The sequence below is a fragment of the Aythya marila genome (assembly GCF_965140915.1).
Source record: "Aythya marila genome assembly, chromosome: Z".
NCBI lineage: Eukaryota > Metazoa > Chordata > Aves > Anseriformes > Anatidae > Aythya > Aythya marila.
The window spans coordinates 60,837,419-60,860,602 of NC_139080.1; the positions used below are offsets into that span (position 1 = coordinate 60,837,419).

Consider the following 23,184-nt stretch of genomic DNA (forward strand, 5'->3'; position numbering starts at 1 on the left):
TGTGCAGCTGTGCTATTGTACTTCGGACCTGAGATGAGAGGCTCAAGACATACATTTACATGGATAACTGAAGTGAATAAACTTCACTTTGCATTTATGGAGACTTAGTTGTTTAGAAAAACAGTTCAGTTGTGTGATTTATTTATTTTTTTAAGATGTAATAAATTCTAATACTTTGTGTGTGTCCATAGACTTTATTTGGCCTTCCATACCCTTTGTGCTAAGGTTCTCATTAGATTGCTTTATAATTAAAAGTGTAAATCCTTAAATAGATTTAATGAACATGACTGAGTAGCTATTGGTAATTTTGTCAGCTGTGTTGAAGAAATACATTCACAGATGTAGATAGAAAACTAACGGTAAAAGCTGTTGGAATCAATGCATACATTGTGTAAACGAGAATTTAATGTTACGTACTCTAATAATTCTTTTCAACTAACATTTGTTTCTTTGCAACTTATTTTTAAATGTTTACATGCTCTTGATAATCAAAGTAAACTTACTGTTCTACTTGATGAGACACTATGTAATTTTTAAAAGTACTTTGCTAATGTTTTGTGTCTTCCTTTTCTCAGTTCTGTGCAGCTATGTGGAGAGACAGTAGGCCACATAAACAAACAAAAAAACCTAACTGTTACCTGTTTACTAAAGGGACAGACAGTAGTGTTTGCTTTTACGGATGAGGTTTGACATATTTGAGGTGTTTGTGACTTGTTTTCTTTAGAGGTTTAGCCAGCCTTCTTTTGGTCCACAGAGCACTAGTGATGAAGAAATGTCTGTCTTTGAGAGGAGAGCTTTTGTTTTCTCCATCTATTTGTGGAATCGACTTCTTTTTTCTGCATTCCTACAGTTATACTTAACTGTCAGTGTTTTCTTAATACCACTACATTTGTTTAATATTTACAAGTCACTGTCCATTTTCATTGTTACAAAACATTAGTTCGTACAACGTGAATGCATACCATCATCTAGGAGGAGATGATAATACATAAAATGATGAGGAAAGAGAATGGGATGGATCAGGAAAATGATTGTTAAAGGACACGAGGCTTAGGGTTTGTTTGGAGGTAGGTGATCTTGTTAGCTTCTTCTACTAACCTGCAGTAGTGCTACTGAATATTGCCTGAGCAGTCTAAATGGTAGAATGGTATTTTTCCACCCCACTTCAAGGTTACTAAAGTCTTTCTTCTGGTGTCCAAACTTGTGTTTTGGTGTGTAGGAGAAAATAATCCTTGCGTATATATGTACACTATATAGAATTTTGACCTCAGGATTTTTTTTGACTGAAAGTTACCTATGATAAGTTTTCTTTTGGCTGAAAGAGATGTATATTGAGATTTTTAGAATTATGAGAGAAATATATTCTCACATATGTTAAGTGTGCCAAGAATAACAACATTTTTGTTAATTTGACTCCAGAGAATTTAGTACTGTGATTTGTATACATCATGAAAAATGGATATGGTTTAAGTGCTGGGTGTTTTCCCATGAGTGAGTTATTCAAGACAGGCAAATACCACTTAAGTTTTGTTTAACTAATAAGTTGATATCCCGTGCTAATAAACTGACTAAATACTGGTAGGTAGAACTGCAATTTAACTTAATAAAACTTTGTTCCATTTCTTTCAATGTTTTTTCAAAAAAAAAATTAAAGGAATATTCAAGAGGGAAGACTTGACCTCTCAGTCAGAAAAGTAACAGTCAGATGAGCTGTGTATTTAAATAAGCATCCTGTCAATTTGCATAGCAGGGTGTTTTTTTTTTTTTTCTTTTTCAGTAAGACTCCTTAAAATTATGCAGGCGATAAATGATCAGAAATGGAACATTCTTGCCGCTGATGCTTATCCTGGCATATGCAGGAGGATCATTGTTTCCTCAACTATAAATGTATTTAGGTTTCTCCTTTTTATCTAAAGCCATGTAATTTAAGTGTAGTCTGAGACTACGTTTGATTGTAGTTATTATTCCCCTTGGAAAATTCATTGTAAATGCGTGTTTTAAAAATTCTTAATAATGACAAATGTTGTATTGGCTTGTATTGTGAGCATGCATATGAAGTGTATTTAGAAGTATTCAATCGCAACTGGATTTTTTTTGGTGATTTTAAATTAAAAAGTTGAGGTCCTGTTTATATGAAGTATGTGTATTGTATCATATAAATACAGCCAATTTCATGGAGCAATAGTTTGCAAATTGTTTTGTTTCCCATCTCTTACAGTAGGTTATGGTACCGTAGGACACTAAAAAGGAATGCAGTTGTGAAACACTGATAGAATTTTATAGACAAGCTTATGTTACCTGTGTGCCATTTTATAGCTTCTTATGTTTCCTTGTTCCTTTTTGTCTCTGAATTGTAGGAAGGTTCATATTTTTTGGTCTTCTGTATGGTTTGGGTTCGTGAATACGTTTTCACGTTCGTGAAAACGTGAATTACGTTTTGCAGACTGTTAGCTCTATCTTGTTGTTCATGCACACATTTTAAGAAAATAGAAAATGGCTGGATGATTGTTTTGTTCAGTCATGATACTATAGCAAAGAATAAGAAAAAATCCTGAATGATTGTATTCAATGATCCTGGCATCCTATATGAAAAAAAAAAAAAAACACCACACCACACTGTGTCTTCTTTTTCTAATATTTATAGCTTTATAATGGGATAACCATGCTTTCGCATGGTTAGAGATATTTAAGTTCCTTAGAATAGTTGCAGTTGCAATATTGTTCCCAATGTAATCAGGAGAATTATAGTTTACTTGTTCTTCTGTACTTATATGAAGTAGGGAGATAGACATTGTGTAGTAGTTGATCATTCCTAGTAAAAGAGTTATATTTTTGTCAAAATAATGTAGTATCCAAGTTATTACACGTTATGTCATTTTACAGAAACTGGAAGCTTGAGCTAGCTTTTCAGTGTGCAGTTAATGAATGCTTGCGTTGTCGTTTCTCTTAAAATACGTATGTTTTTCTTGTTATTAATTGGATCAGCAGAGTGTGGTAATAGTCCACCACAATTAAAACAAAGAAAGCCCTATTGCATCTAATCATCTGATTAGAAATAAAAACACCAAGAATATTTGGAACATTGCAGTGCCAGTGTAAAATTTGCTGAAGTAATTAAGTATAACAATGGTGGTTTGCATTTCACAGTAAGACTTTACAATTAGAAGATCAGTATTGACTTGAATATTGTTACAGAACAAGAAATCTTCAGGGAGAACAAAAACCTTGCAGTAGACGTAATACCAAACAATAATACAAAATAGTAATTAATTTTGTTTAGCATCCATACAGTGAAGTCTGTGTGCCATTTTAATGTCTCTTCCCATTTTCCTAAATGACAGAAACAAATATTGTGAAGGTGCAAACCCAGTATCTTTAAAAATATGTATTTACTTTTTCTGATGACTATTTAGTGTATTTTTTTTTATTTATTTTTTTAAATAGAATGCATCGCTTCAGGGCATGTGGGAGTTAAATTGGCACTACTTCAGGTTCTGTTTAGAAAACATATTATTAGTTCAGCATAGGCATGGTTCATATAGACTATATTTTGTATACCTTAGCATTATACTGGAACCACTGATAAAACTGAGACTTGGTGTGCAAGCTCTGTAATGCTGGAAAAAGTTGTCAGCAGGTGGAGCTCAGTGCCAAAAGACTAGTTATGGCTGAATAATCTACATTTCTCATCATTATATGTGTTTAAAAGAGGTAGAGATGAGACACAGAAATGTGGTGGGAAAGAAATGCATGTTCTCATGTTTCTAATACCCTAAATAATCTGAAGAGGTGCTTTTTTTTTTAATGGTAAAATACAACAGTGGTGTAGAAAGTCCCTAATGCATGATCTTCAGCAGCATGTAAGCAAACCAAAGGACCTGCACAGTTCTCCTGCTTATGGAGCAACAGCGCAAAGTTACTGCACTTTCTCTGTATGCTCTTTAAAGGACTTTCAGTCCAGTGTGGTTGTCAGGATGGAAGGCATCTGGAATACAGACAAGAAGGAAAGAGACTGTGAAGTCTCTGTTAACATGAACTCAGGGTAGGTAAATGGGACAGAAGGAAGCTGAAGCATCATCATACAGCTGGTAGGATGTGTTAACTGCCAATGCATCATTGCAGGGGAATGCCATACTTTACGCTGTATGCAGTGGGATAACAGAACATAGCTACCAGCATGAGATTTTACATTTCTGAACTCCTGTTATAGCTGTTGTAGCAGAAGTATGCAAAAGGAATAGGATATAAAATTTCACGTCATTTCTGAGTGTTTTTACTATTTGTTATTCCTTTTTAAAAGGCTTCAGAGATCCTAGTCTTGGTGGTTGCTTTAAAAGTAAGATATGTCAGCTTCCGGTGAAAATTGTTTGTGGTAAATATTAAAAAAAAATAAAAATAAAAATTCTTTACAGTAGTTATGGAAGAAAAAAACAGATGCACAAAACAGTGATAAAGTACTTATTTTCCTAATTTGCTAGTGTTAGTGCATTGTATTCCCATCTCTGCTTTGCAGATACCATCAGTGTTCCTTCTCATAGTGTGATCAACAAACCAATTGTCCTAGAATTGTTTTTTGTCTTACATTCCTCTGCAGGCTTGGATTTAAGGCACTTATTTTTTAGGATTCTCGTTAAAATTGTAATTTACAAATTTAATCAATTTGCAACTCTTGAACTTTTTTAAGATGGTTACATAGATACTAAACAGCATTTAGAAGAGTTGACTGCGATTAAACATGCTTCATCAAACGAGTTTTATTTGATGTATCATAGGACCCTTAAATGTATCACGGAGTAGCTGTGCTCTAGGGAGTCTCATTTTCCCATATTGTCCAAGGCTATATAGAATCTTGATTTTCAAACAGATGCAGGGAAGCAGTTAGCTTCTGTGACAGACCATTGCAGCAACAGCAGAAAGCTTGATGGTAGAGTTGGAATTTTTTTTTTTAGTGACTTAGAAGAATTAAGGCATTTCTCTGCTTTGTACTGCAACACCAACAGCTCCCTTGTCTAATATGTGTCTCATGACATTTATATAAAACTAAGATTATATGTGACAGTGTTTATTATGAACTGGTAGGGGAGTCCTTCACAGTTACTTGATCTATGCAGTTCTATACCTTGTAGGCTTCTGTGTTATCTGAAGGTTGTGAAGTTCCTTGTCAATAGAAACAGGGCCAAAGTTTATGCAGCACTGGTATCCCTATCCTTTTTCTTACTTTTGTCTCAGCAAATGAAACACTGCCAGTACAGTCATGTTGTAGAAATTGTGCCTATTAATTTATAAGACTTGGAAATAAACAGTTGTATTTGTTGGATTCCTGGACAGATGGAGTTCAACTAAGTGATCTTTGCTTTGGGCTGCTTTCCAGAGCTCGCTGGCTGGGACTTGTGTTTCTGGTTCACAGACAGAACTTAACATGGAGCAAAAATGCACCAAATGTCAGATGCTCATAGCAAGTGTGTGGGGAATGAACTCTGTTGTTCTTGCTGTAAGAGTACGTTCTAGCTTCTGTTTCTCTGTAAGTCCTACCTGCCTGGTAGACATACATCAGAGGAAGAACAATCCACAAAGAGATGCTAACACAAGAAACAGGTAAACTCAGCTGTGTTTTTTCCTGAGTGGGTGTAGTAACACTCACTGGTCCAGAATTTGAGATAAGAGCTAAAGAAGCTTCTGAGCCTCTTTGCAGTAAACATGCCTGGAAATGTTTGAACTAAAAAATTAATCTGACAGTAATCTTTTGATAGACCAGGACTGAAATTATACATTTCTTAACGAAATTACCTGGAAAAAAAAGGGTTGAACAATAATCTAGTCTCTCATACATAAAGACGCAAAATTAGAAGTGTGAATGAACTTTGGGAGCAATCGAGAGGGGTAACTTGTTCAGAGTAAACAAAACTCTCAGAATATTTGAAATGCAGAATTAGTGTACCCTCTCTGGATGAAGGAGAATGTATGTACTTCTCTGAAGTACATACACTTCTCTTGAACTGCCAAATATAGTTCAAGAGCTTTCAATATTCCTTAAGGAAGAAGCGATCATCATGCTAATGTTGCAGCAATGTATACCCCTGGGGCATTTGTTATTTCATTCAAAATCTTCCCTGGGAATTAGGAAAGCTTTACTCAGAAGTTTCACTTTGAAAAGAAGACACATACTGTTAACCAGCGTATGTTTCAGTATGTATTGGGATAATTCTGTGTGCGTTGGGAAGAAAATAGTAATTCTCTGCTGAAATTGTCATCATTGTCTCCTTATTTGTTTTTCATAGTGATTTGACTGATTAATCGTGATTGTTAACTTCTCAGAGGTAACACACAGGCCCTTAGGTAACAAAGAAATAATGTGGTAGCATTTGCTAGGTATGTATAATCTCTTTCCTTTTTTTCCATTTTCTTTCCCTTTCCTCCTTTTTTCCATGCCTGGTTGAAAATGCCCTCGTTCTTAAAGGCAATGATAATCCTCTTGAAAGTCTTCAAGTCCGGTATATGATACTTTATTTGAATTAGAATTTATGGTTTTAATTGAGTGCTGCTGGTAGTTTGTCACATTTGAAGAGTACAATTTTATGGGTTGTTTTGCTGTTACTCCTCTTTTCTGCCATGTGGGGAAGCTCTTCCCTGCAACAAAATGAGGAATCAGAACAGTAGTCTAATCAAATTTTCAAAGCAGTACCCTTATGATACAGGCCAGATCACTTTTTGTTCTAATTTGTATTTTTCATTGTTGGTGATCTTTAATTTAATTGTGGGGTAAATGATAAATCCATGTTTCAGATGTTGCTTTTTTTTTTCTGTGTGTTATGCTGCAGTAAGGTAGATGTGAAACATTTCAGGTCAACATGGGATCCAGGTGGTTGTACATCAACATTAATTGACGGTTTTAGATTGCTTAAAGTTTACTGTCTGACCTCGGGCTGTGACTGAGTATGTCAGCCCCATGTAGATGTCTTGGATTCTCTAAGCCATGAAGAGACTAATAAACAGAGATGAAGCCTACTTTCCTACAGGCACTTTTCAGTTCTTGAATCAAAAACGCCTTGAATGGTAGGAGAGGAAAAATACCACGTGAGATGTGTTAGTCATGGTAATCCAGTCAAAAAATCCCAGGATTACTTGTCTCAGCTTCTTTTTATGAAGATACAGAAACAGGTCACAGAAAACATTTTTAATTGACTGTTGTATTTGGTAGCGTGAGAGAGGCAATGACATTTATGTCAAGATAACGGTAGATATCCAGGAGTTTAAGGAACTAAGGTCATCGTGCTAAGAAGAAAAAAAAAACACCTTGCAGTATTCAAGATGCATGGAAAAGAGTCATTTTTGAAAAATGATTGTTTGCACTGTTGGAACTGTCAGTTACTTTAATATATATATATATATATATATATATATATATATATTCCTATTCTGTAAGATCGCATGGGCCAAAAGCAGGCTTGTTTTCTAAAAGTTAATGCGAACTTTTTCTGCAAGCAAAATATTTTTTAAATTTTTCTCTTTTTGTCAGCCTTTAATTGCAGGAAACAAGGGTTCATTGTCTGGAAGTTAGAAGGACAGAAATCCGTACAACTCTTAAAAAAAAAAAAAAAAAAAAAAAAAACACACACACACAAAAAAGACAAGCAAACAACCCAATTAAAACAAAAAATCCCCATAACTTAAAGATAGAGTAGCTAAGAAAGATTTGTTTGCCTTGAACTTTCCTTTAGTCACTCAGTACATTTAAAGAAAAGACCTTTGCTGGAAAAAAAAAAAAAAAGATGTGTCCTCTCTCAGAAATCGTTATGATTCTCTCAGCCAAATAAAAAACAGAGGACATTGTTCTTGGGAACACGTTTTACATCTAATAGATGATGAAATTAGGTAATCCCTATACCATGTGCTTGTAACAGGCCCCGTTATTCTTAATCAGGATTTACATGAGCAACTAGAGTTCGTAGTAACATAGTTTCTTTTCTATAAACCCTTCTAGGGAGTTACTAAAAGCAGTTGGTACATGTATTTAATTTGACTTCTCATTAACCTTTGGCAACTTTACTAAGATTTACAAACATGACATTTTGAGGGAAATGCAATTATAGATGCTTACTTGGTTAGTGTATCAGAGTAACTTCTGATACATGGGAATCAAATTAATGAGAAGTCATCTTCTCGGTGTTATTCATTGAGGTTTGATTTCACTTTAAAACTTCTTACATGCAATATCAAGAGATACGATGGGACACGGGTCCTAAATAGTTGTTAGGTTGCAGTGTGGGTCAGCTATTTGAAATGTATGGGTGATCCTGGGGAAGAAAGTGACCCCAGAGGGGCAATGCCCTCGTCAATACAGCACTGTGCTCCAGGGTTTGAGCACAGGGGTCAGAAACAGGTGCTTTTATGAGGGACTGTGAGTGGCTTCAGAAAAAACTGAGTAATGAACTGGGTTCAGGGTTCATCCAAGAATCCAGAGAAGACAAAAAGGAAGGGGCAGTCAAACAAGGCTTAAGACAGGGCTATGGCATGGGTCCAAAGCCCCTCCAGGGCCAGGGGTCAGAGCCAAACACAGGACTGGAGAAAGCTACAACATACAAGAGAGGGATCCGTCCAGGAGGCAGAGCCAGAGATGGAGCTGGAGACAGGTAACTTGCTCAGGCAAGGGTGCAGCACCCAGGGCTGGGCTGAAATCAGGCTCGTTGGCCCACGCACAAAGAACAAACTTGCAAATTTGAACATGCATGTAATATTTTACATGTTGTCAGTGTTCACAGAATTCCTATAGAGAGAATGTTTCCTTGAAACTTGGACTTTGCCTTTTTCAGTATGTGTTGCCACAGTGATTCATCCAGTGTTATATAAAAGCATAAATAGTATGTTAAGGAAAAATACAGGATGCATGTGATACAGCCTGGACTATATCTGCAAAGTTTTGGTTTTGGTGTGCCTCAGGATTACTTGTTTGATTTCTAAATCTTGGACTGAGGTACTACAAGAAAACAAAATTGCTCAGTGTTTGGGTTTACATGTAATATGAACTGTTGTAATTCTCCCTTTAAATCAAATTTACCTAGTTTTGCCAAAACTTTGCAAAAATGCAAACTTTCACAGTGGCTAATGTGACTGCAATTATCTTAGTCTGGAAACCTGTATTTAGCATTTAGTTACTGACTGTGATAAAAAGGAAAACAACTGTAGGTAGGAGACAGAAATGGAAACTTCAGTATGTTGGGAGGGGGACTTAAAAGAGATGCTTGACAGTCTTGACAGTTTCTGTATCATGGTGACCTGGAATTTTAATCTTATCTGCTAGCAGCTTTCTAGAACAGAGAACCTGTTAATTGTTATGCTGAATTCATTCTGAGTGAGCAAAGACTGTCACAATTCAAGAGAAGCAAAGCTGATGTAAAATGATCTCATGTGACTGAGCAGTCATTACACCCAGGTGTGCAATAACATTGTGCTACAACAGAACGTGAATTTTGCATTTTTTTTAAGTGAGGGAAGAGTTGCTTGGAGAGTTTTTAAAATAAATAAATGAAAAGTAAAAGTAACTTTTGTTTAAATACATATCTTTTAGGTGTATGGCTTTTCATTAGTTTGAAACATGAACAGCTCTCCTCAAGGAAAATGGAGGTTCAGAACAGCTGGTACGAATGTAGCTTGCTTATATTACCTAGCTTGATGTAAAAATTAGCTGTTACTATGTCATCTTGGTGTGGACATAAAGACGGAGCTACGGGTGGGAATTGTAGGTGTTTTGTAGTAGAATCTTGTTACAGTATAATAGTACTTATTTAATGATTGTTGTTGCAAGGTCCAGGCTATGCTAATACATGAAAAGGCATGTAGTAATAGGACAAGGGGCAATGGCTTTAAACTAAAAGAGGGTAGGTTTGGAGTAGATATAAGGAGGAAATTCTTCAGAGGGTGGTGAGGCCCAGGCACAGGCTGCCCAGAGAAGCTGTGGATGCCCCATCCCTGGAGGTGTTCAAGGCCAGGCTGGATGGGGCTTTGGGCAACCTGGCCTGGTGGGAGGTGTCCCTGCCCATGGCAGGGGGTTGGAACTGGATGGTCTTGAAGATCCCTTCCACCCCAAAGTATTCTCTGATTCTGTGACAGCTACATACATACCATTAATAAAAAGATGTTTAATCTTCAGATAGTTTTTGTATTGTGTGATTAAGTAGATTTTTCTTAAAAATGTGACTGTTTTCTTCTGAGGCTGTTCTTGCTGGTGAAACATCCTCTTTTTGATCACTAATGTTACACAAGCCCTGCTTTGAGCCAGTGTAGTTGTACCCAAATCCGTGGCCCTCTGTTAGTGAGTCTTGGTGCACGTTAAACATTTGCAGCTTTTGTTTGGTAGATATGTTGAGTCTGTGTGTTAATTAATTAATTAATGCAAGTTAGCATTGTTTTTATGGATCATTGAGTCTGGAATTTGATCGCTGCATTGTAGTATCTCAGGGATAGTGTAGTAATGAGATGTAGCTTTCCAATATGTGCTGAAAACTTATGAGAAGATGAGGATTTTCAATCAAGATGACTGAAGTATCATTTTAGTTATTTCCTTCAGCATAGTTACGAAGTTGAAACATTAAGTCATAAAGCTGTACTCATAATCCGGAGTAAGTATTGTTTCTTTTTTTGGGGGGTGGGGGCGAAGGAGAAGCAAAAGAAGCCTCTTCTGTCACAAAGAAGACCAACCTGCTTTTGATTTGACATGCAGTTTGAGGATGCTGTATGGGAATCACTGATGAATTTTCAGAAGAGATCCCTGGGCTGGATAATTCACCTTCTAGCGAGTAATGACTAAGACAAGTGAAAGATTTCTTCTCTTGACCACTGAGCGTAACGACCCAAAGCTGTTCTGGAATTCTACAGGATAAGTGTTACCTAATTGGGCTCCTTGTGCTAGATGCCGTATGCGCACTTTACTTTGGATAGGACTGAAAGCTGTTTCTGGTACCATAACTGAGACTTACAGGCTGAATCTTTCCTCTTTGATGTCGGTATTTTCAGAACAGTCTCCTTTGTGTTTGTGATTTATACAGCTGTGATATTAGATATGACATGAGTACAACCAAGTGTAGGCTATATTTGGAGCAGGATTTGAACATTGTCTATTTATGGGGCTTGCGTTTTTGTTCATCTGTTGTTTAAATAGGCAAATGTTTGCAGAAATGTTTATGTAATGTGTAGAAACTTCTGACACTATGCTAGTTTGCTTCTTCCTTCATTTGAAAAAAATACTGGCTATTTGTGCATTATATGCATCTGTTTTGAACAAATTACTAGTAGTTACGCCAGTATGTATTATTTATGGACAAAAAAGCTTAATTTTAAATTGGTGTCCTACAAGCATTTCTCGTTTAAGCCTACCTCAGATGCTCTGCAGAAGTTGTCTGTTGCAGCTGTCATGAAGTTTTTGCATCATTTTATCTCTCAATATGCAGGTTGATTTTATTAATGAAGCAGTGCAGGGATCTGTGAAAAACAAAAACAAACATCAAATTCTAGCTGTGCTAGCTGTCAGATAGAAATACCTGATGAAATTCTAATCTGAGCATGCTACAAAATCTTCCTGTTTGTGAAAGTGTCAGTTTTTTTCTTTTATTCAGCTAATGTGAATGGTGATGCTGAGCCTGTTGTGTCCTGTCTCTCTGGAGTTGTTCAGGGCTAGTTCCATGAAGCTCCATCTTACTGTAATAAAGTGGATGTATTCTCTCACAATGCGACGGTCAAAACAGAACAGAATTGCCAATTCATATTTAATAACACTAGTTATTGGGGGAAGAAAAATGTTTTAAAATCCTGTCAGACCACATAATTTGTATAATGCTATTTCAAGTCTCTTGGCACAGCGTTTGCCAGGATGGCTTTTTTAGAGTCAGTCATGCCAGCCATGAGGGAGATGTTCATTGGTAGGTGCCAGTTTTTGGGTGGTGGTGTGGAGAGTGCAGAATCCAATAAATGTTTCCTTAAACCAGTCAGTATGTTAATAAACTTGCCAACATTGCAACTCTCATGAGCTCACACAGTGGGTGATGGGAGACCGGATTCTTCGTGGGCCTCCAGGAACCTCCTCTGAGTCCAGGGGAAAACCTGGGTCCTCCTGCCAGCGCTCCCCACCGGCCCCTGACGGAGTCCTGTCTTCTGTGGGTTGGCTGAAGTTGGGTCACAAGTCCCTGCTTAGGGCCTGGGGGTCATGCAGTGATTGAGTGTTGGGTTCCTGCTGTCCTGTGAACCCTGTAAGGACATGCAGTTATCTGTGAATTACAGGGTCTTGGTCTCTGTTCCTTAGGTGTTGACTTCTGGCTGCTAACAGCTGTTGGTACTTCAGGCTATAGCTGCTTGGATGCCTCTAGTCCTTTTCCAGAGACCAGACTTCCCTGGGTTTAAATGCCTAAAATCTGAGTTTGACCACTAGATTTGTCAGACACATTTCTTTAGCAGACATTACAGTGTGTATTTGAGACTATAAACCAACCAAATTCAAACTGGCTCTTTGAATATAAAATAATGAGTTGTGCAAAGACCAAGCCTGCCTTGGTGGCTGACCAGGGCACCTCTTTGCCTGCACCTGGCTGACCAAGGCACCAGAGACCTCTTGTTCACCTAGCTTGTTTTCACTTTATGCTGATGACAGCATCCAGATAGTTGCTTCAGTTGTCAGTCTGTCTCTTCACTTTTAGATAGGAAATGCAAAACTCTAAAAATATACAGCCCTTCATAGAAAATCTCATTTTGGAGGGAACCTTTGAGTTGAGGACAGGTGAAACTTTGTTTTTAATTTCTCAAACTTTCTTTTCATTGACCCCTTACTTTTTCTCACTCTTCCCTGTATGTTTGTGGAACATCTTAAGAGTAGCTTCCATGGCAGCAATAATTACTTGTTGGTGGCTGTATGCTGTAATTTTTCTCTTTGCCTTCTAATTCCCACCCTCCAAATTACTAGATTTTCTGCATGAGATCGCATGCTGTCAGGATATTGATGCTGTTGTCATCAGACAGACCGAAGGAGCTTTGCCTGTGCATGTTAGGAAAAAAGGATTGAAACAGTTAATGTTGTGCCTTGTTGAAGTGTGGCTTGGCTTCCTATCTTAATTTTTGGAGGTTTAACACAACCATAACTTTTTTTTTTACTTTTTTTTTTTTTTTACTGTTTGTGAAAAAAGGAGAGCTGCTTTTGTTTCTCAGTCTGCAGGATATGTGTGTATGCATAGATTTTTGACAAGCCTACTACTGTTATTTTAAGCCTGTGGTTAGTGAAGATCATTTCAAGCTCCAGGTGGCATTTTTTGGCATGTACACTGCTCTTCAGGGATTTGACAATGTGCCTATGACAGCTGTGAATGATCTGCACCATTTCCTTACTTCAGCTACTACCCGTGGCAGAGACTGCTAGGAATTATAGTTCAACATTCCTGGTCCTCAAATGGAAATGCCAGGAAGTTGTGCTTGTACCTACTTAATCTGCTGAGTTCGTTGTTTGGGGCACTGTGTGTGTGGTTTGGTCCTTCAGCCACCTACATTGTACAATTGTTTGTGCTAAATAGAGCCTGGAGTTTCTGTGGCTTCATATTATTAGCTCATATAGCTGTCTTTCACCATTTTTTTGTCTAATTTTGATGGCTGTCTTGAACATGCATCAGCAGGAGATGACTTTATCTGTGTTCATTACTTCAGTGTTTGTAATGAAGTTCCATTAGTCCTTAAGTAAATTTGTTAGTTTGAGTTGTATGGCAACTGTTTTTAAAAGTTTAGCTATCTACTGGCCAACTAAAATTTTAGAATTCAATTGAGGAAGTGCTAATTGTGGAATATTGTGATTTGCCGATAAGAGTCAAAACCACAGTCTGTCTGTCTGCTTTTTGTGGGAAATTTAGTGTATGAAAACTTTTCTACACTGATGTCCATCTCTGGCAGAGCAAAATTGATCAGCTGATGTTTTATCAGAATTTAGTAAAATAGAATAATTTCAGACCCTTCAGATTGTCAAGTCCAATCAACGCCTAACAGTAGCACGTCCACCACTAAGACAGGTTCCTAAGCACAACATGCACACATCTGAGGATGCCTCCGAGGATGGTGACTGCACTCGGCGACCTGTTCCAATGCCTAACCACCCTCTTCATGAAGAAATTCTTCCTGATATCTAATCTAAACCTACCCTAGTGCAACTTGAGTCCATTTCCGCATGTCCCATCACTTGTCACTTGAGAAAAGAGACCAACACATCCTACTTGCTGCAACCTCCTTTCAGGCAGCTGTAGAGAGCAACGGGGTCACCTCCCCTCAGCCTCCTCTTCTCCAGACTAAGCAACCCCGGTTCCCTCAGCTGTTCCTCATGCATCTTGTTCTCTAGTCCCTTCACCAGCTTTGTAGGTCTCCTCTACACGCCCTCCAGCACCTCGACGTGCTTCTTGTAGTGAGGGGCCCAAAACTGAACACAGCACTTGAGGTGCAGTCTCAGCAGCGCTGTATACAGGGGACTAAACCCTTCCTTAGTCCCACTGGCCACACAATTTGTGATGTAGGCCAGGATGCCATTGGCCTTCTTGGCCACCTGGACACACAGCTGGCTCGTGTTCAGCTGGCTGTCGGCCAGCACCCCCAGGTCCTTTTCTGCTGGGCAGCTTTCCAGACGCTCTTGCCTGAGCCTGTACTGTTGTGTGGGTTTTGTTATGCCCCACATGTGGCACCTGGCCTTTGGCCATGCTCAGCCCATTGGTCCAGCCTATTCAGACCCCTGCCCAACTTGGTGTCATTATCAAGCTTACTGATAGTGCACTTGACGGTCTCATCAAGATTGTTGATCAAAATGTTGAGATTAGCCCTGTTACAAGTCCTGGGGAATACCACTTATAACTGGGAGCCGACTGGCTTTACCTCCATTCACAGTGACCCTTTGGGTCTGGCCATCCAGCCCATCTACCCAGAGGGCAGTACATCTGTCCAAGCCATGAGCATCTGGTTTCTCCAGGAGAAGCTTGTGGAAAACAGTGTCAAATGATGTGCTAAAGTCCAAGTAAGCAACATCCACAGCCTTTCCTCCATCCATTAAGTGTCATAGAAGGAGATCAGGTTAGTCAGGCAGGGCCTGCCTTTCATAAACCCAAGCTGACTCGGTCTGACCACCTGCTTATCGTGTATGTGCCATGCTTATTTTGGAAAACTGTGACTTGGAAAAGTTTCCAGGTATTAGTAATGCAGTGTAACATCTGTGTGTATTTAAAAGAAATCTGTTTCTTCCATTATCTTATCAGGAATTTTCTTAATAGCTTAGCTTTTGGGTTTTGCTGCTTAAATTGAAAGGGAGATAGCAAGATCTCTCAGTGTGGGTGTGTTCATACATGTATGTATATAATCAAATTTAAAGCATATTTCACATTGAAGACTTCATCACCTCAAGTGACAGCTCCAGTGCTGAGCTTGATTAGGACTCTAGTGCAGTAACATTAGTGTCACCCCCTCTGTCTGTTCTCCTGTAGAGTTTAGGTCACATGTCTGAATCTGTCAGCTGGATGTATATGGTAACAAAGTGCAAAATAAAATAAGCCTCTTTGCATCAGAGAAACTCCTAAGGAACTGCTGGTCAACTTCAAATGGTTTGTGGATGCAGATGTACTTTTAGCTGTTAAAGCATGTGCTCTTCATAGCAGTCTGACAAACTGTAATGTTTAGAGGATGGAAACATAAAACGTCCACACCGTTGGCTTGCTTTGCATGTTTAAGTTCTCTTAACATTTTTTCTCTAATATACCTTGAGCTGTATGCTATTTTAAAATTTGATTATATTCTTGAAACTTCAACTCACATTCATGAAGTCTCACAGTAGAAAGGAGGGTGTGTATGTACAGGCCAAACCATAAACTCTGGTTTCTAGGCTAAAAATTATGTTTGGCTTAGAAAGATGAGAATGTTTGGAAACAGGGAGAGTATTTGAAAAAGTGTAATACCTTCCAACTGCATTTGTATGCTTGTACACTTCTACGTCACATACATTCTTGACTGTGGTTCAGATGTTTTTGGTCACTCCTTGCCTGGAACAACAGGAGTAGTTCATTCACTGCTCTTTGGCTGCTGATTCTTGGATTTCTTGAGCAGCAGCACAGCCAGAGCGCTGAGCAAGATGTTGTCCTGGCAGGTGGTGACTGTGACCAGCAGCTAGTTCATCAGCTTAGTAGTTTTGGGTGGTGAGCTGCAAGGGTATGTGAAAAGATAAACGTTTTTCTTTCAGGGCAGGGGAACAGGGAATGGGGGCTGTGGTCAGTCCCTGACACTTTGTCTCAGCCGCTTCCTCGCAGTCCCTCCCTGCCCCTGCTCCCCGTGGGGTCCCTCCCAGGGATGCCGTCCTTCCCGAACTGAGCCTGCGGGGGCTGCCCACAGGCTGCAGCTCTTCAAGCACTGCTCCCACACGGCTCCGTCCCACGGGGTCCATCCATCCATCCATCCCCCAGGAGCAAACTGCTCCAGCACGGGTCCCCCACGGGTGGGCGGCAGCTCCCCCCAGACCCCCTGCTCCTGCGTGGGCTCCTCTCCACGGGCTGCAGCTCCGGCCCGGGGCCTGCTCCTGCGGGGGCTCTGCTGCTGCCTGCCTGCAGCACCTCCTGCCCTCCCTCCTGCACCTGCCTTGGGGTCTGCAGGGAAGTTTTACTCCTTGCTCTCCCAGCTGCTTTTTCACAGCATTTTTTTTCCCACCCTTCAATCTGCTCTCCCAGAGGCCCACCCAGCATCGTTCCCTTGCTCAGCTCTGGCCAGCAGCAGGTCCCTTTTGGAGCAGCTGGAGCTGGCTCTGCTCTGACATGGGGCAGCTGCTGGGCTCTGCTCACAGAGGCCACCCCTGCAGCCCCCATGCTACCAAACCCTTGCCATGTAAACCCAATGCAATGAAGTAATGGAATTAGTTTTTCAAAAATATGTATCTCTTCTAGATTTGGCTTTAAGAATTCATAAATCTTGGTTTGTTAAATTGTTGTTATCATAGAATCATAGAATAGTTTGGGTTGGAAGGGACCTTAAAGACTTTAAAATCATTTTTAGATTAAAACCATTTTCCCATGTCCTATCACTACACTCCCTAACAGAGTCCCTCCCCATCTCTCCTGTAGGTGCACTTTAAGTACTGGAAGGCCACTAAGAGATCTCCCTGGAGCCTTCTCTTCTCCAGGGTGAACAACCCCAACGCCCTCGGCCTGTCTTTATAGGAGAGCTCCTGGATTGTCTTTGTGACTTTCCTCTTGACTCGTTCCAATAATTGCATGCCCTTCTTGTTCTGGGGACTCCAGAGCTGAATGCTGAGCTCCAGGCGGAGATTTACTATAATCAGTTCTTTATTTTGCAGCATTATGCACTCAAGGGATGGAGAAGTATTAGGAATTGGTGGTATAGATATATTTTATTAAGCAAAACAGGAATTGCTTAGTGAACTTTGTGTGCCTCTTTACCTGCCTTGCAAAAGCTTTTGTGTGGCTACTTTTTGTTTTCCGCAAAGATAGCTGCTGGACATGATTGCAGTACCTCAGCTTGGGAAAGGTGCATTAACACATCATAATCCCTAGAGCACAGTTGACATTCTTGACGATAATTAAGTGAAATCAAAACGATTTTTTTTTTAATAAAACTGTTTTGTATATAATAATTAAAATGTGCCATGTCTCTAAAAATGTTATTGCTAGCCACCATGAAGAGGTACTCCGCTTCTGTAAAGACCTCTAATACGTATTTGTGTGCTTGGAAGATTTACTAATCATTTCGAAGATGAAGGTGACATTTTGCTGACATTTCATACATAGCTTGAAAAATCGGTCCTTTGATACTCTAATTAAAACAGAAAATATAGTGCAGACTATATAATTTAACTCTACATTCTGTTTTGTTAGTCATTCAAAACAGAATCAGAGTATCAAATCAGAGTATTCATATTCCTTTTTTACAGCTTAATTTTTTAGGCAGATTGTTTGCTGAAACCTGAGACTTTAAGTAAAATCAGCTGAAGGTTTCAGGTTTTCATTTCCAAATAGCTTGCCTGTCTCCTGTTTAATCTCCTTTTCATTGCTGTTTCTCTGGACAAAAAACAAACAAAACAAAAACCAAACCTCCCCGACTTTCTAGACTGTTGCACTTTTAAGATTCTGGTAACTGTGAAGCACTTGCATTGCACGAGCGTTATGATTAATACTTTAATATTTGCATAAATGTCTACTCTTCCCACTTTTTCCCCATTTTATCCTGCTTTCACTGGAGTCTCTAAATGTACATGCATTTAAGTAACCACAAATGCAGAAAAGCTTATTTGGAATTAATGCATGTATTTTTTTGAGAGTAAGCTGAGAAAATTCCTTGACTTGTTACGAGTTACATGAATTATTGATACGTCTTTCTTAATAGTAGCATTATATTGTCTAATTCCACTCCTGCAGACCAGACTGTAGCGACAGTGCTTTGTTTCACATATACCAGTAATGAACTCTGAGTTGCCATTCAAAACAAGGCCTAAGCGTGCCTGAAAATATCAGGACACCATCTACTTAGTGATTAACCCCCCCAGATATGCTGGAAATTACCAGCAAAGGAACTGAAAATAACATAGCCTTTGTGTAAACTGATGTGCATCTGCTTCCTGAATATTGCAGAACTGCAGAATAATTGAAATTTGAGGGGAACTCGGGGGTGCTGTCCAGTCAGTGCCTTGATGAAAGTAGGGTGAGATTTGACGTTGTATCACACTGCAGAGGGTCTTGTTGCATTTGAGTTTTAAGCAGTTCCAACAATGTAAATCTCTCTGGGAATTGTCCACATTTAATCACCTGCCTCATTGTGATCTTTTTTTTCCAGACTGTGACTGGAATTGTTGCTGATTGTTGCAGGTTGTCCTTTTGCTGTGTACCTAGAAAAGTCTGCCTCTATGTGACCACTTATATTTTCAGATCCTTTAGTTATAGAATTCATGTAGGGTGCTCAGATGTGTGGAAAAGCTTCTCTAGAATTAGTGAATAAATAGATGGAGCTTTTCAGACTTGAAAAAGCTGACTGACGGGGAATGTGATGAAGATGTGATACACATGGAATAAATGGAGAAAGCACATATGGAATAATGGTTGTTCACTGTCTATTCTGAAGCAGCGAATAGGGCCACCAAATGAACACAGCAGGCAAAAGTATCAAAACCAGCAAGGAAACGTGTTCTTCAAAAATATGTAATTAAGTTGTGCTACTGTTTGTCACAGCAGGGAATAGTAATATTTTATAAAGATTCAGAAAGCAGCTTGAAAAAAATTATGGAAGGAAAATCCTTCCATAACTCTTACATGAAAAAACTTTGATTTTGATGCAGGCTGATTTTGCAGTACAAGTTTTCAGAAGATGCAGAAACGCTTTGAGGAATTATCACAGTCCTTTTCTTATAGGCCATCAGGACATTAGCGTGGCAGGAGATGTATCTTTGGTCTGAGAATGTAAAGCTCTTCTTAAATTTCACTTGGGTAAGCCTGTGCTTTTTAAACCCTGTGATTCAGAAGGTGGAACATTAATTTACATCTAGTGCGGGGTTTTACAATATGTGTACATCAATTATGCATCATTTCTGCTGCTTTGGAAGGTGTTACTTGTATTTAAAACAGAAAATATTAGCTTATCCAGAAATGATTTTTGAACATAATTGGTTTCACTGTGTACTTGAGATATTTTTAATTAGCTTTGAATGTTCTTATTTTTAATGACTTCATGTTACACCTTCATGGCTCTGCACAGTGCTGCCCTAAATTCTAGATACCTACAATAGCAAGGTAAAAAAAAATGCAAATTATTATTCCTGGGAAGGCGCTCCAAAGATAGATGATCTGCTCAACTCAAACAATCAGTTCATATTCAGTCAGCAGCTGGCTCTGTGTGTGGATGACATGCCAATAGTTTAAAATACCCGTTTTTGTTTGCTAAACATAGCATGATTCCTCTTCCGTTTTTGTACATTTGGTCTTTCTTAGATTCCCAGTTCTGTCATGGATGGGGGAGGGAGAGGGAGATGGGGTGGGGTGAAGCCTTTTGAGGTGAGAGATTGGTCTGATGTCTGAAATCCAATCACAGGACAGGCTTCAGGGACTTCAGGTGTGTTCTACTGTATGTTCAGGTGTTTGTTCATTTTTGCCAGTCCTTTAATGGTATTGCAAATTAGTATGTGCCAATACCTATAAAGAAGGCATTCAAGATAAAGATTTTGTGGTTAGTATATCCAGTCATGAGTAGGCAGGCCAGAGTTACTGTCATATTCTAAGTTTATTGCATGTTTTTGAGGCCTCCTAAATAACTTTTTTTTTTCTCCACTGCTGAAGTGACTAATGCAGAGGATCATTTTCAGAAAATGACTCTGTCTGAAGATTCTTTGAAGAACTCTTGCTTATAAATCACGAAACTCCATTCTCATGCCAGCCATCTATAGCCTTCTCAGAGCAAAAATCTTCATCATTCTCCACATTATCTAAATTTCAAGCCTTAAAATGAATGTTGTTCTGTCACTGTTTTCATCAGGGAAATCATATTTTCAAACCAGAAATGAAGCTAGCATTCACTTCACTCAAAGGGGAGCATCTTAATTGCTCTGGCAGATACTGTCTAGTGTGTTGCTTTTATCTGTAAGTTCGTTGAACATACCATTTGCAATAACTACCAGGAATTCCTCCATTCCATTTTTTTTTTTTATATCTTCGAGCTGTTGCACTTTACTGAAATATTTTTTATCAGAATCTCTGAGGATCAGTTCTGTAGCCAAACCTCAGAACCAGGATTATCATGCTCATCTTTTAGATATCAATGATTGTGTTCTTCCAGTTGTAATCTCCTTTTCTTCTGGGAGTGTCTTTTCTTTTAGTTGTAGAGTCCGTATTGTATTTCTTTTAAATTTTCCTCTGAAGGTTCTCTACTTTCATTTTAAGTCTACATTCAACTTCAGTATTCATGCTGATGGTTCGTATCTGACACATTAGGCAGGTCTTTCTTTGAATTAAAATATTGTCTTACTTGTATCACCAATATATGTGTGTCTGGCAAAACTTTTTAGCAATATTCAATATATGCTGCATTGTAAGTTGTCCCTCTTATTGCTAATCTTCTGCCTTTTGATCAGTAGAGATAATAGTATTTGTCTGTCCCTCAGAAGCTTTAATACTGTTTTGTCTTCATCTTATATTTCTTTAGAGCTTCTTACTTCCTTGCTTTTCAAAAAAGAGTATATATTATTTTTCTTTTATAATAACTTCTGTGATGCATCCATTTCTCTGGATTCATACAGCTAAAAAGCTCTTTTGGGCTTTAACGTTACGCAGTTCAATTTAAGCAAAATCTTTTGCCCTGTTCCTTTGTCTTGCTCATAGTGATTCAAAGTACTGCTGTGCATATGATTCTTATGGCCTTGTTGTTTGGATTGTGTCACACTTCTGCTAATATTCTCTTATTTTTCTGTGCTCTAAGATAGGTGGTGCTTTTGCCCAGTGAAAGAACTTCATGCTTTCCAAACAGGAGATTTTTGCTCATAGGATGGTTGGACAGTTGTAGTGCATGGCCACAGAAGGTCTAGTGGAAAAACAATTAAAATGAACAGGAATTCATGTTGCACATAGTCTTCTAAAGTGAACAAGCAACACACAGAAGCACATTTTTCTGCTTTTCACACATAAAAATGCACTTGAGGAAATCCTCAAGCAAAACAGAGAATGCTTTACTTGGGTTTTTCAGCTGCTCTGAATCCTGTGCTTCTATGAGGGTTCCTCATTTTTTCTGTCCGTGCCTTGTCAGAAAAGAAAAATAGGAAGTAAGAGTGCCAAAGTGGTTGTCTTCTACTGTGAAGTCTCTGTAAAAGAGCCGAGGTAATACTTCAGACCATTAGAAATGAAAAAGATAACTGCAGTGACAAGGCTGGCTGAGCTATATGCAACTGGGAATAGGGTTTTGGCATTCCTTATTTTGTGGCAGTAGAGTTACAACACTGCTGCTTCCAAAACTGATTGCTTTTAAAATAGGACAGAGCACTCTGATCGGATGGTTACAAGTAGTTGCTGTCAATAGTATGCTCAATAAATGAGTAATTTATCTTAGTAAATCCTTTCTCTGCCATTCGGAAATAAAAAGTAGTAATGTCTTGCGTTATTTGCCAAAGAAGATGATGACAAGAAGTTACGTACTACTTATATTCCATATAGTTCACCAGACTTGTATCATTCTAGGGTAAGTAGAAGGAGTTTCAATGTGTACCTGTCCGGTGAGTACAAGATTTATGACATGCTCCAAGTGACAGTCCCAAGTCTGGTAGTGACTTACACTGATTCATTCTGGAGGGTTATTAGAAATGAGGCTATTCCAAAAAGGGAGATGCATTTTTCATAATTCCTTTCGCGATATGCTCTTGGGGCACAGGTACATTTCAACACAGCCAAAGAAATATGTTAAAAATGCTCTGTAATGACAGTATTTATTTTCATACTTACCTGACTTTTTCATGGTAAACTATAATTTATTCTGCAGTAATTCAGGCTTTGCATAAAATATTATGGCCCAGGGATTAGTTTTCTATTTAATGGAATTAGTCTGGTGCAAAAATAAAGGCAGTGACAAATCATGCTACCATTTTCCTATTATCTCAGAGAGTAATTCATTCAAGCTAAAATGAAACTGAATCAGTTAATACATTATATTAGCTGTACTGTGTATACTAGCAAGTGTAATATACTCCATATTGCTTTTTACAGCACTTCTGGTGCCAAATTCCTAATTTCTTCCCACTGTCCTTCTCATGTCTGTTTGTCAAATAGCAGTAATGTGTACTGTAACTGTATCTGAAGCATATGTGCCATCATGGTTGTTCCGGTTGGTTGGATGTCTGGTGTTCATTGGAGTGCGCACTGTGTGGAAATAAAACAAACTTTTCTTTCTGGGGACACAGAGAGTCCCTGCTCTCTGTTGGCTTTCCTCAGAAATTTTAGATAACCTAATGTCCTGAAATAATCCTTTCATTTGCAAAATCCTTTACTAAATTCTGAGAGCCTTGGCCAAGAGATTCAAAATTTATTGTGGATAGGGTGAAGATAACCAAGGGAAGATCAACTTTGGTGCGAGTTAACTTTTTGTTTGGAAAGCAGAGTTTAACACCCCGTCTCAACCAGTAAGGCAGTATACATTTAAAAAAAAAAAAAGTTAAGGGGT

The 23,184-nt window shown here is 38.7% G+C and overlaps 1 protein-coding gene across 3 annotated transcripts in view; it reads left to right on the plus strand.

The window, feature by feature from the left end:
* Positions 1-23,184, plus strand: part of FER (FER tyrosine kinase) — a 190,720-nt gene that overhangs the window by 53,705 nt on the left and 113,831 nt on the right. The gene's annotated exons all lie outside the window — the stretch shown is intronic.